This window comes from Ochotona princeps, chromosome 31 (assembly GCF_030435755.1).
Source record: "Ochotona princeps isolate mOchPri1 chromosome 31, mOchPri1.hap1, whole genome shotgun sequence".
NCBI classification, from domain to species: Eukaryota; Metazoa; Chordata; class Mammalia; order Lagomorpha; family Ochotonidae; genus Ochotona; species Ochotona princeps.
Window position 1 is genome coordinate 5,442,610 of NC_080862.1, and position 14,541 is coordinate 5,457,150.

The 14,541-nt window shown below is 42.4% G+C and overlaps 1 long non-coding RNA gene across 1 annotated transcript in view; it reads right to left on the bottom strand.

The window, feature by feature from the left end:
• The window catches only part of LOC131478373 (uncharacterized), a 193,481-nt gene that overhangs the window by 46,754 nt on the left and 132,186 nt on the right, over positions 1–14,541 (bottom strand). Inside the window, exon 3 of the long non-coding RNA XR_009244438.1 lies at positions 12,209–12,320. This is a non-coding gene — a long non-coding RNA (uncharacterized LOC131478373). The remainder of the gene's footprint in view (positions 1–12,208; positions 12,321–14,541) is intronic.

Consider the following 14,541-nt stretch of genomic DNA (forward strand, 5'->3'; position numbering starts at 1 on the left):
AGGGCTGTAGTGATTTTTCTGCTTGTTTAAGCAGAGGGCTAAGAGGGAATCAGTGGGTCAGAGAGCTGAGGTATACGCAATAAAGTATGTGTTACAATGGGTCATTACCCAGGCTTAGTAAGGACCATCGGTGGATCAGCAGGCCTCAATTAGAGTTTGATTACTAGAGGAAATAGACTGGAAATTAAGAAGGAGAAGCCAGAGAATTGGTTGTTTGGAATTGAAGGTAGTTTAATTTGATTTGCCCTTGGTCCTAAAGGGCCCAAGAGTTAAAAGTGTCGTCTGCATCAATACTTGACTTCCCAAGGCACTGCACAGTGGCAACAGTGAGACAGCCACTAAACGCTGGACTAATATCCATCTCAGGACATGAGAAAACTGACCAGGAGGGACATGGAGGGATGAAGAAGACAGGCCTCTGACTTCTTCTTCAAAGAATACGTTTAAAGAAAGATGGATCGGTGACGATTCTGAGGAGCTGAGAAGACAGTTCCAGGCAAGCAGCATACAGGTGATTTCAGATGCAAAGGAAAGACAAGTTACTCTTTCTCTTGAGAACAACTAGAAGTTCCATCAGTTCCACAGATTACGTTATTGAAAAGTCAAAATGATAATAAAGCAGGAAAAAAAATCAGGAAAATATTCAAAAGCAAACTACACTTTCTAAGCTTTTGGATACGGCCCAGATTTCCAGGTCTGTCCTGGTTGGTTACTGTGAAACAGAGCAGAGTCTCAGTATGTTCAATAATTGCATGCTTAGCCTTCCGCCACCCATCGGCCCAGCACTTCATCAGAACATCTTTCATCCACTGGTTCATAACCCAAACTGCCACAGGGGCCAGAGCTGTGCTAAGCTGCAGCCCAGCTCCTGGAACTCTGTCCATGTCTCCCACACGTGTAACAGGCACCCAAGGAATTTGACCATTTTCCATTGCTTTCCTGGGCATGTTACCAGCCCAAATTCTAAGCAACACTCATGTAGGACGCCCCAGTAGGACATCACAACACCCCTAAGCTAGAACACTTTTGAGAATAAGAGGCTGTTACTAGTAACACTGTCTGCAGGACAATAGGTGTGAGCAGGACTTTCAAACAAGCTAGGAGGCACAATCATCTTGCCCACACATAGCTTTCCTCAGAAGACTTCAAAACGTGTCACCCAGAAATCATATATGAGAGACGCAGACAAAATATAGTAAGATTTACTCTATGAACAAAATTCACAGAGTCAGCCTGGGTTTGCTGCCTCTCATGGCTCTCATTTTAAGAAAAAAAGGTTTTGCAAAATATATATTTAACAAACTAACTTGATTTGATCTTCGTTAAAAGCTTAGAAGGGATTTAAAGCAGAAATGGAAGACTATTTCAGCAAGATTTTCTGCTGCGACCTAAACTGCTCATCGCCTCCCCATCCCATCCCATCCTGCCTACACCACCCTAAAGTGTAACCCTGCTCACACCCCAGCATAATTGGCAATATGCTTTGTTCTGAGTTTGCCTTGCTGATGCCTCATTATTGGACGGCTGCCAATGTTAGCATTCTAGCTACATGCACCAGTGGTTTGATCGGAGCTGGGAAATCCTGCTGTATATTTCTGTGCAGGAAGGAGTGCACTAAACAGCTCTGAAGAGGAACTAGACAAATGTTTAAACAGAAAACAACTGAAGGGCAACTGCTAATTCAAAAGAAAAGATGGTCCCAACTGACTTTCTTGGCTCCCCTCCCCCTTGGATTCTCCCTCACTTCTTTGTTATCTGTGTTTTAATCCCCAAACACAGTTCTTGCATTACCCATGAGGCAACACTTCTAAGTGCTCACATATTGGCTCAATTATTCCAAAAGCAGGGAAACACAATGGTTTTTTTTTCTCCTTACAACCATCACAACTTTGGACAGCTTTTTGGAAATACATGTGTGTAAGAAGTTTCCTTCTTGCCTCCTTGTTAAGAGTTTTCTTGCCCCAGCTACTATAGTAGCATGAGCTGTGATAAAAAACCATGACATTCACAGAGAAAGTAAGTTTCATTTTTGTGTCATTTTAAAGAAAAGTCTTTCCCTTGAGATAGTAGTCTACATTTATTCTGCTTCCTTGAATATTAAGTTCATAGAGAATCCTCAGATTTTTGGGGCTGAAGTCTCTACAATGTGTTTTTGTTTCCCAGTGCAAAACAAAGAAACACATTAGTTTTTTGCCCCAACTTATAGGATCAGTATTACATACAAGTAATAAAAAAAATATTAAAAGTGTTGTAATGAGGGGTCAGCACCTGGCATGTTAAGCTAAGTCTAACTGGCATCCCACACGGGCACTGGTTTGTGTCCTGGCTACTCCGCTTCCAATCCAGCATCTGCTTATGGCCTGGGAAAGTGTTGGATGATTGCTGAACTCTTTGGACTCCTGTACTCACATGAGAAATCTAGAAAAAGCTCCTGGCTTTTTATCGACTCAGCTCTGGCTATTGCAGCTATCTGGGGAGTGAACCAGTGCATGGAAGGTTCTCTCTCTCTCTCTCTCTCTCTATCTCTATCTCCTCTCTCTTCTCTGCATAACTTTGCCTTTCAAATAAAAACAAAATAAACACTTTTTAAAAGTGTCTTAATGAAACTGTAGAAGCATTTTTGCTCATAATTTAAGATGTTAGGTAAGCATATCGTAGATCCATGGTTTTTGGGGTGAGGACTAAAGGCTCTATTGAGGGATTCTGAGAAGACACTAAGTGATCACTTTTTTCATGAGTCAGTGACTGCTGAAGGTTGCATGAAGATTTGTTGAATGTTCAGACTGATCTCCCTTGTGCTTGTTAAAATCTCCCAAGCTACTCTTCCATGCCCTTCCTTGGATAGGAGCAGAGACTCAAAGGACAAGCAAAGCCCTGTCATGCCCTTGATGAATATGGTCCAGATAGCATGCTGCATGACTTGGGGTGCCACTATCATTTCAGGGAAGCCCGTTATTGTTCATTAGCACAAAAAGTGTGTGCTGAATATAATGAAAGATTGCTGGTTTTCCTCTGTCATCTAATGCAGTTCTTTGAGTAACTGCAAAGATTCGTCTCTAAATGACTAATTTGCTTCCTTTTTTAATAAATGACATGCAGTTAGGGTAATGTGTTGTTATTTAGTTACGTTAACCATGTAGTGAAGGGGTAACAAATGGACAATTTTAAATATGAAAGAATAGTAGGTAATTTTTATATTATCCCTTAAAGTATTTAGACTCATTATGCATAAGTTAAACTGCTGGGAGGTCTAAGCACAAACCAAGCGCTCAGATTCTACATTTAATGAGTTTCTTTATTCCTCGGGGCATGAATTAGACGGCGATACTATAAAACTGCAGCAAGTGCTCTGCTTCTCAGCTGATCTCTTTGAGGAATGCACCAGTCAGTGAACTGCCAGCCAGGAGATGGACTAATCTGATTTAGAAAGGATTAGTTTGGGGAACTGCGCTTCTGAACATCAAGGTATCTACATCTCTCTACCCAAGAGCGGAATGTTTAACTCTTTACATCCAGGGCCGGGGGTGTTAAGAGCCTTGTGAGATACAAGGTCACGTCCATTGCAGAGCTTTAAGACAGAAATAAATTTCACTGATGGTCCTCTCAGATCTCCTGAGGGAAATCCATCTTCAGGCTGGTGAGACTAGAAAGTTCCTGACAAGCCTAGATTCCAAAAAAAATTTTTTTTTTCGGGAAAAGCAAATGAAAAGAAAAAAGAAAGAAGCCATTATGCATCGTTGCATGCAGCAAGAACGGAAGAACAATATACACCTGATTGGGTGGGTTCCACAGCTCTCCACATTTCTGCGGGCGGCAGTGGGTAGACTAGCTAGCTGATCGTCTGCATAGAGGGCAGAAAACGGAGACATGGGGCAATCACCTGTCAGTGAACCGATGTGAGATTGTAGCATCTGTCATGCTCTAGGTTCTTTGTAGCTTGGGCTTGCATACTTCGAAAAGCGACTGAATTGAGTGTGGGCTCATTTCTAAACCAAACAGGACTGAAAGTTCTGGCTGGCTGATCTTTCGTTCTTCCCCAACTGTTGACAAAAACCTGGGTCTCACACAGCTGCTGGGCAACAGCCCAACAGGCTTCCCATGCTTGCGTGTGTCACATGTTAAATGGAAAATCATATGCAAAAAATAATTGGGAGCTCCTGGAGTTCTCAGAGGTGGGGCCTTTAAGGAGAGGCTAGAGTTCAGAGGCCCTAAAGAGGCAAGAGTGAATTGGTTCTGCTGAGTGCCCACTTGTGAGATTTATTCTGTGGTCTGCATTCATATCAACTCTAAGTTCTCCCAAGAACCCTGGTCACAGACTTCTCCACCCTTATTTATGAGGGAGGATATGAAACAAAACAGTTCCATGGCCAGTGTATTATAAGAGTGGGTTTTGAATTCAGCAGTCTGGTTGAAGAGCCCATGGTTTTAACCCACGTTGGTAAATCAATGAATGTAAATGTCTAATGTCACCTACCTCCATTTTACTGTCCCATTAAGTCAGAACTAAAGCGAATTCCAGATATTTTTTAAAAAGGCAAAAGTCAGCAAGCAACCTACCAATTTTGTAGGTATTTTTTTTCTTAAACTTGAAGCTGAAATGAGTTTTAACTTTCCTCTAGGGTAGGATCACAAGCAAAGGCATAAAACACTAATCATTTGAACCATAAAATATCAGGCCCAAAGTGCCTGATTTTAAATGTGTGTATGAAAGAATTTATTTCAACAGGAAAGAAACACAATTCAACAGACAGCCACATAGAGGGGAAAAGAGAAGCTTCTCAAATCCAAAGTGGAGAATTTGCCTCTACATACGACACAGTCGATCATGAATGAGTTAAGAGGCAGAAGCTGCAACTAGTTTTCTAAGCAAGTAAATTGAAACACATAAAAAGGCATGTTGCAACATATCCTTTAATAATACATGCAAGAAAAGTAATTTCTATTAATTAGAGTGTACATTATTAATGAAGTATTTAGAATCCTTACCTTAATTTAGGTGTTATCAGGAAATTAAAAGTGCTACTAATTCCACCCTAAAGGTTGATGGCTGACTATTCAGAAGGCAACAGGAGGCCAGTCGCTGGGAGCTTCCAGGGACTGACAGGAGAAGAACTGCAGCCCAGGAAAGACACCTGAATTTCAGTAACGCACGTCCCTTTCTTACAACCGTCAAACGTGCGTGCCAGCAAGGTGGCGTCCCTAGAAACTTCTCTACAGAGAAGTGGCTCTACCTAGAACTCTCTGCATACCAACTCTGTTTGCTTGGAAGATCATGAGTATCTTCCTTCCTTTAAGGTGGGAAGTACATCTACTAGAAGAAACTGCTTTATGCATAAGCATATTTTAGGGATTCTCCCTGGGACCCCACCTTTCTTTTCAGCAATGGCTACCATCCCTCTTCTTAACACATCTGTCCTCGTCCCATTCCTCCTACATTGTCATCACCAAATTCATTGTCCCAGGCTTTTGTAGCAGACAGTGAGGGTCAGAATCCCTTTGGTCCTGGTGTCTGGATGTTAAAGCCTGTACAAGTCTCTGCTCTAGCAACACTGATTGACACCTGTTCGTTTCTGTTCCCATCCCTTTTCACATTCTACCCTCCCCCCTCCCCAGTCCTGTCTAACAAAGGTCACATGTGAATCATAGCCAACTCAGGCTATTCATTTCCATAAAAACAGGATTGATGCCGCCTTCTCAATACCACAGTCAAGACCTAGGCTTCGCATTGAGTAATGCAGCCTAGTTTATCCTAAGTTATCATGGGTATTTTTGATGCCTTTACTGTCACTTGGGTGCCAGTGATAGTGTTTAAACTTGGGCTACATTATAACGGTCTCCAGCAGCTGTGTGTGATAGGAGTTATGCTTCTACCCACTCTACGGGTGAGGAATGTGTCGCACACAGAACTTACGTAATTTGACTAAGACCGCAAGGTTGGGAAGGGAAGAACCATGTCTCAAACCCAGCCAATTGGACTCTCCCTTGTGAAAGTGTTTTCTCCTGCTATTTGAATTCTCTGTTAATATTTGCAGGGATTCTCATCTCACATTTATCTTAACCAACCCAAAGAAACTGTAAGTGTCTGAAACTGTGGACTATTTTGATAGTCTTAATCCTAAACAGGGTCTTACACATTTAGTATGCAATCAGTGAGAACTATTATTGTGACCATTGTTCTTTTATAACACCCCTGTTAACACCTACTCAGGCATTAACCTCTTCTTGCAATTCTCCTTAAAAATGCCATTCTACCTTCATGACCTGAAAGCGCTGATGCGCTTTGCAAACACCCTTATGTGGGTTCAGCTAGTAGAGGTGATGGCCAGAGACAGAAGCAGTAGCAGGGATGGGGAGACTTGAAAAGCCAAGAGGAGGTAATGCAGTGGCCAAACCACCTGAATCCTGATTACTCGCCTACAGTTGATTATGCCTTGGGACATATTGTTCTTGATTAACTGTACAATCGCTAATAGAAAACATTAACTAATGGACATGCATATTAATGTGTGATGAACAGTTGTTGACCTGAATCTGAGTGGCTCATTTTCTGACCACCTAAAGTTGCTTTCAAAGAATCCACATTTATGTCTACGGAGAGAGAGCCTTTGGAAGACCAAGGGAGCCATGAGTGCACAGTGCATATGGGAAGAAGAATGTTCATTATCTTATTAAACCCCAGTTCTTCCCAGGGAGGTTAGGAGACAGCTGGCAAATTTTACCCCTCATTTGCAGATGGAGACTCACTGGCTTATGGTAATTTTATAATATGCTCCTAGTCCGGAAGGGAGCAAATGGAGAGGTGCTACATGGCACCTACCTGTAGCTGTCACATACTGAGGAGCACAGAAATAGAATGACAGGGAGAGGTACAATTAGGCAGCGCAAGACAGAATAGAAGGCACTTTGATGCCCTGCTAACGCATTTCTTCTGTGTAACAAAATCTAGCATAGTCAGCTATTACTCCACATGTCTCCATCACAAGATGGTGTAAGGTCAGTTACACTCTGCATGTGTACTATGCTTTAAAAGTTTCAGAGAATATTCATAAACATGACCTCAGTTCATAGTATCTTCATAAGCTGCTGCTCCTGATGTCTCCATTTTGTATAACCAACCATCCCACAGTATTTTTTTTAAAGATTTATTTATTTTTATCACAAAGTCAGATATACAGAGAGGAGAGACAGAGAGAAAGATCTTCCGTGCGATGATTCACTCCCCAAGTGAGCACAACGGCCGGTGCTGCGCTGATCCAAAGCCAGGAGCCAGGAACTTCCTCCAGGTCTCCCACACGGGTGCAGGATCCCAAAGCTTTGGGCTGTCCTCGACTGCTTTCCCAGGCCACAAGCAGGGAGCTGAATGGGAAGTGGAGCTGCCGGGATTAGAACCGGCGCACATATGGGATCCCAGCGCATTCAAGGCAAGGACTTTAGCTATTACGCCATGCCGCCGGGCCCTGTCCCATAGTATTTTAACCAGCAAAGTCAACTTCATGCTCAAGAGCACCTAGCTGTTGAGTGAAAGAACGAGAAATTGTCCTCAAGGTCTTGATGTGATATGGCTGAACACGCAGCGCCTAATTAGATTTCCTGTCCCACTATTTACAACCCTCTTCACTTTGGATGCCTCTTGTTGCTGCTGATAATGATAATGACTGAACATTGTTCCGCCGAACACTGGCTTCTCCATTTATCTTTCTGGTTTAGGAACTAGATATTATTTTCCTTTCTTAAGAATCCAGTTCTTGTCCCCCACTATAGACTCCTGGCTTAGACAGAAATAGGGAACAACATTAGCTTCTCCTAAACAATGGTGTTTTTCATTTTCTTCCCCTAAGGAATATTTATTAAGCATCTCCGAAGTGTCATACATTAGAAGCGTGATAAATGACTGAGACAAAAGCCCAAACCACATTCTAATGAAGTGTGTAGTCTAGAATGAAAGGTAAGTATGTCAACAGCGTAACATAGACTTGGTCATTCTACCATTTAAAAATCCCTTGATTATTCCCTGTATTTTGAAAGACCCAGTATATTCCACAAAAGTATGCAAATTCTTAAGAAGCTTGCATTTTCATTCCATGTCTGTCTGTAAGCATCTCTTTCTCCTGAATTAGCTTAGCTTAGGAAACCTTTCAGTCTGCAATGGGTTACCCTTCTTTTACATAAAATTTTCATAAGACTGAACCTTCTCCCTCAATTTACCCACACCCCTCCACACACACTCCTTGTTCAAAGAATTGCTTTAGGGAGCAAGCAAGACTAATTAAAGGTTCTGGGGCTGGCATAGTGGCTCAACAGACTAATCCTCCACCCACAAGCACTGGCATCCCATGTGGGCTTTGACTCATGTCCTGGTTGCGGCACTTCCAGCCCAGCACCCTGCTTATAGCCTGCTTATAGCAGCAGAGGATGGCCCAAATCCCTGGGTCCCTGTACCTGAGTGGGAGGTCTGGAAGAAGCTCCTCCTGGCTCCTGGCTTCGGATTGGCTCAGCTTGGGAGGTTGTGGCCATTTGAGGAGTGAATCATCAAATGAAAGATATTTCTCAATGTGTTCCTTTTTTCTCTGTGTAACTCTGCATTTCAAATAAAAACAATTTTTTTTTTTTTGTCAAAAGACCAATCGGATGTTCTGACAAATGGAGAAATGCATTACAGAGGACCTGACAATTGCCTCTTAAAACATACACAAAATTTGGTGAATTGTTGCGAGCTGTAAAGAGCATGACTTCTCGCTTGCTTATTGCAGTAACCTAACTCTTCTCCCATTTGCCTCCAGAGTCTACTCCTCACACACTGTCCAAAGGGATCTTTAAACTCTGTGAAGCAATCAAGTTCCCTTCTGCTCAAAACCTGCCAAACACATTCCCATGATACTCAGCAACAAGACTTACAGAGGCTACCTGCTTACAACCCCCTTGGCTTTCCTGGCCTTGTTTTCATCCTTTCCCCGCTCGCCTTCCCCCAGAAACAATGGCTCCTAGAATATTCCTTAGAAAATATTCCTTCCAGCACTCATTCCTAGAACTATGCCTCCCACATGGTAGGCAGACAGTAGAATTCAAAGAAGATTAAATGAATGAGTTCAAAGTTGAAGAAATGAGAGTACCTGCTTGTTAAAAAAAAAAAAAAAAAAAAAAAAAAAAAAAAACCCAACATCTTGACCAAACTCCATTTTAGCCTCTGCCCATATTGTGTATCTTTCAAGTATCACTCTCCTTCTTTCTGCCTCTTCACCACTTCTTTCCTGTGCCTCTTCCCTCTCAACAACTATCTCGGCTGTATCGCTCACTGCTTGCAAAGCCTGGAGGAACATACCATTTCCTTATGACAATATAAGGGAGATAAGTATGTAACTCCATGAAAGAACCATTGTGAAAAGAAGTGAGTTAATACACAACAGGCCCTTAAATCAGGCTTGACACATGCAAAGTGCTCAGTAGAGAGCCAGGATAGAAGCTAAATAAGCTTTCCAGATACATGGATTTTTCCAGCTCTAAATTCAGTTCTGTTTTGGCCACCTCTGGCTATCCAAATTCAGCAAAAACAGTTCTCATAACTGAGGGTGGCATTGTGGCACAGCATGTTAAGCTGCAGCTTGCCACATGGTAACTCACATCCGAGAACTAGCTCAAATACCAGGTGCTCAGCTTCCCATCAATCTCACTGCTAATTCACCCGCAAGAGAGCAGTGTTTGAAGTAATAGAAGACCTGTTTGGGGTTCCAGACACCTCGCTTCAGCCCCTGGCTGTTGCTGCCATTTGGAGAGTGATCAAGTGAACAGATTTGCTTTTTCCGTCCCTCCCTCCATTCTTTCCTTCCTTCTTCAGCCTTTTAAAGCATGTTCATAGTCGTGAATAGTAATGACTTTCTAGTGGCACAAGTTGCTCTAATGAAATATTAATGTCACAAGGGCAGAGATGCAAGGGGCAGGAATGTCACCCTCAAAGAATCGATTCATCAATGCAAATGAGTCATAATTGCACCATGAAGAGAGGGGAACATTTCCTGGTCAATGAAGTACTCTGTGTATTAGGCCAAGAAATGCAAGCATCTATGAAAACAGCTGCAGGAAACACAAAGTCAAGGCAAAAGTTGTGTGAGCAGCAGGCTAATAGGGAAGGTGATTTGTTGTCCAACCCTAGAGCTTCACAGTAGGGTTGAATGCAAGATTTTGATGTTATTTAAAGACAAGAAGAAGTATGGAACACATTTTTTTTGCAACGAGAGTAATCAAGTTGCCCTACCTGAAGACAGCTACATATAAGGAGCAGGGAAGACAGCAGATTCAGAAAACAAGTTGAATGGCGGTCCTACCTGCTAAGAGGCTCTCAAGGTGCTTGAGCAAGATCAGGCAGTGTCAATGGAAAGAATGAAGGAAGTGATCCTCTACAAACCACAGGGAGTTTCTCATGAACTTTCAGTCACGCTTCGTCCTATGTCTACTACAGCAGTCCATAGAAATGCTTTTGAGGGCCAACTAGAAGTGTTTCTTTCTCAAGATGCTATTTGTTATCTACCAGGAACTATTTGATTCACTTCCCAAAAGGCAGGTGCATCCTTTAAAGTAAGTTAAGAGTGGTTCCTGGACATGATTCTTAAACACCTTTTATTTCTCTCATGCCCAGGGGAAACTTCTGGAATCATTTATTTCTTATATACGTGTCTTACTGAAAAAGCCTCTTTACTTTCACATTAATCCAAGGCTCTAAATAGCTAATTCAAATTCATTAAATAATTCTTGTTATATTCTGTTAATTTTGGCAAATCTAATTTGTCTTAGTTGGGAGTGGCAGTCATTGAGAACTTCATTTCCTGAAAATTCCTAATGTGTGTGAAATTGATAGAATCATTCTTTTGAACCCAGACTCCCAAAGCAGTCCTCCAATTAGAAGTTATGTCATGCAAGAATCTTCTTCTGGGCCCAGCACAGCAACCTAACAGTTAAAGTCCTCGCCTTGTACCCACCGGGATCCCATATGGCCATAGGTTCTAATCCTGGCAGCCCTGTTTCCCATCCAGCTCCCTGCTTGTAACCTGGAAAAGCAGTATAGGTTCCTCAGGGTCTCCCAAGCCAATACAGGGACCCAAGGACTTGAGCCATCTTCTGCTTCTTTTCCAGGCTATAAGCAGGCTTAGAGGTGGAGCAGTGGGATACAAATTGACACCCAAAGGGGATGCTGGTACCTCAGATGGAAGCTTAGCTAACTATGCCACAGTGCCAGCCCCAGAAAAACTTTAGCTCAACAAATAATAACCCATTGAGAACATGTTTAAGCAAGACAAACGAATGTGCCATCTAAGTGAGCTCTCCTGGCCTGTGGTTTCTACAGCTTCACTCTTTGTGGCGGTCAGAACTCTGCACTTGGTCAGCTTTGGGCAGGGGATGGGTGATGGGTATACACGATCACTCACATACAGACCAGTTAGGCAGTTGTGTAGGTGAAGAGGAGTCAGAACTACACAATGAAGGCGCAGGGTTCAAACCTAAAGACCAAAAACGGCGGGAAGAGAACCAAGCTGTTTACTGAAGGAGTATGATTGTTTTTCCCCCCTTTAAAGCAATAAAGTATACAGTTTCAGGACAGATGACAGCCCTAAACATTTTCCTAAGTTGTACTGTCTCTACAAGAGATGAAACTCTTCAAAAAAAAAAAAAAAAAATGAACACATGCCAGTCATGTATCTCCACATCTCCAAGAACTTTTACCGAAAAATAATGATTCTGAGATCAAGAATTTATTCCTTGGATCCACACACAACCATTTAAGTTTTTATTTATTTTGAAAGCAAGGAGACAGAGAGTTCTCCTATCTGCTCATTCAGTTCTCCAAAGCCTGCAGTAATCAGACCTGGGTGAGGCCACAGCCAGGAGCCAGGCACTCAATCAAGTCATTGACATGAGTGGCAGGGACCCTCGATACAGCAAGTAGCTCCTTTACCTTTTGCATGATTAGGAGGCTCGAATCCAGAGTGGATCCAGGAATCAAAGCCACTCACTCTGATGTGAGACGCAGCTGCTGCAAACTGATATCTTAACTATTAGGCAAACCACTTGCCCCTAAAAGATTTTGAATTAAGCATAGATGTGCACAATTGTGAACTCCTGGCATGATCATTTTGTTGCAAAGACATTGATTTGTTCTCTCTGTAATTATTTTGCTTTTTCCCCTCTCTGCTTATGTTAAGTCAGCGTCATGACTTACATACACATTCAACAACAGCTGCAAACTTTGAACCCTCCAGGTGCAGTCATGAGGCTTTGTGGTTCACGTGATGGACTTGCCTCTTTCTACCTTTGAATAAGACAGTTTTCCACTAGGAGTACAGGTGAAGAAAAAAAATCATGTTAAAGCACAGTTTCCTGGATGAGAGGTTTCTTTTATCCCAATTTATTACTTGTCAACGTCATTTTTTGTCGGTGAATACAAGATAATTAATCCAGGCAACTACCCTCTAAGTGACTAGAAGAGCATCAGCATCTCAATACAGTGAGATGGTGAGGTTTTGCCTCTTTGCTGGTTCAGGACAGAGAACTGTGGAGTCTGTAAGGGAAGAATTGTCTGTCTTGCTGGAGGGTGTGCACCATTTATCATGCTGCCTGGGCTGTCATACAGGTAGGAGGACCCTGGAGAGCTCTGACCGTGAGATTGAAGGTTGGTGCCAATTTACAGCAACACAAATGCATTGAACAGGAAAGAGATGGCTCCTGATCTCTTCAATTTTCTTACATTACCCTGAAGGCTAGAGAATTAAATGAAACAGGAGCTGATGACAGTGTTAGAGGGCCCTGAATGCATGACAGGAAAAGCATTAAAATAGCTCAATAGCTTCACTGTATACGTGTGTTAATCTTGCCCCTGAATGAGAAACAAGAGCAGAAAACGCTGCCTTTTGGTTCTAACTATTCCTCAGTGAGAAAATGATACACAAGTTCTGCCTGCCTGTCAGAGATCCCAATGGAGGTAACACCAGGAAAGAACAGCAAAAACCTGTAGGTCGGCTGAACTTGCAGATTTGCTATGAAGCAAAATGCCTGGATAACTTAGAATGTATTGATGTATCTTAATGACTTATAGCAAATCCGTTTGTCTCCTCCTACCAACAGGGTATGGCAGAGACTAAATAAATGTAACTCTTGGTGTTTGTAGAACACTCTTTGGTTCTGACATCATCTAATTCCAGTTGCCTCCACTGTGCCACCAAGTTTGCCCTCAAAACAACTCATGAAACTGAGCTGTACTGGTGGCAAGATCAGTGCCACACATTCCCTGGACTCCAAGATTGTTCTCCTAGGTCTGTCTCCTAAAACCATTGGTAATGGCATCACCTGGAAAAGAATGAGAAGCGCCGTGCAACTGGCAATTAAGAGCAGAAGGCCCAAATGAGGCTATTTCTTCTACCTCTGCCCCAGTCATCAAACTGCCAAACCAAGAGACAGAAAAGAAAATAAATAAACATAGCAAAAATAACACTTTGGATGAAACTGTAACATTTCCCAATGGATGAAGCACTAAATTTTGAGAGTTTCTGGTGACTGCCCACCAGCCTCTGAGTGGTATTGAGAATGATGTCACGTCATGACATCAGAGGTGGCCTCCATGGCGGTGTATCAGACTGCTTAGGTGGTCAAGAAGCACAAAGGATGATCTCTGATCGTGTTTGACAAAATAGTCTCTTTGGTGACATGGAGGCTCAATGTAAACATGGGCTTAGTTTGTGAAGGATTAAAGCAGCCATAGTAACCCAGAGATAACAAACAAGTGTATATCCAAACAGCCCCAAGTGGACTGGTCTTCCCAGAACCATGTTCCATTTATTAATGTATCAAATTGCTGAATACCTATTGAATGTGGAGAATTGAATGAAATATTAGAATTGCAAAGTTGAGATTGGCATGGTGGCATGGCATGCTAATCCTCTGCCTGCCAGTGTTGGTATCCCATATGAACGCTGCACCACTTCTGATTCAGCTCTCTGCTTATGGCCTGGGAGAGCAGTGGAGGGTGGTCCAAAGCCTTGGGACCCTGCACTGACAAGAGAGTTTGACAAGAAGCCCCCGGTTCCCAGCTTCAGATCATATCAGCTCTGGCTGTTGCAGCCATTTGGAGAGTGATTCAGAGAATGGGAGACCTCTTTCTCTCTCTCTCTCTCTCTCTCTCTCTCTCTCTCTCTCTCTCTCTCTCTTTGTTTCTCTTTCTCTGTCATTAAAATATGCCTCTCAAATAAAAAAATAAATAAATCTTTAAAAGGGAGAAATGTAAAATTTTCTAAGTTGCTGTTTCTGTTCTTTGAAAGAATTTATTAAAAAGTAGTGATATTGATAACAGTAAGAGCTTCAACTCTGGGCCGAAAACCTGCCTCTAATCCTTGCATGTGTTCTACTAAGGATCTATTCTCTTCAGAAAAACAGTGGGTAATGACAGTTTCCAGGTCTAGGATCAATGAAGGGTTGAAGAGAATCCATGCAGATCTCTGAACACAATGTCTCCTACATGCTGCACATTCAACATTCAACTGTGTGGCTGTTTCTGTGGCG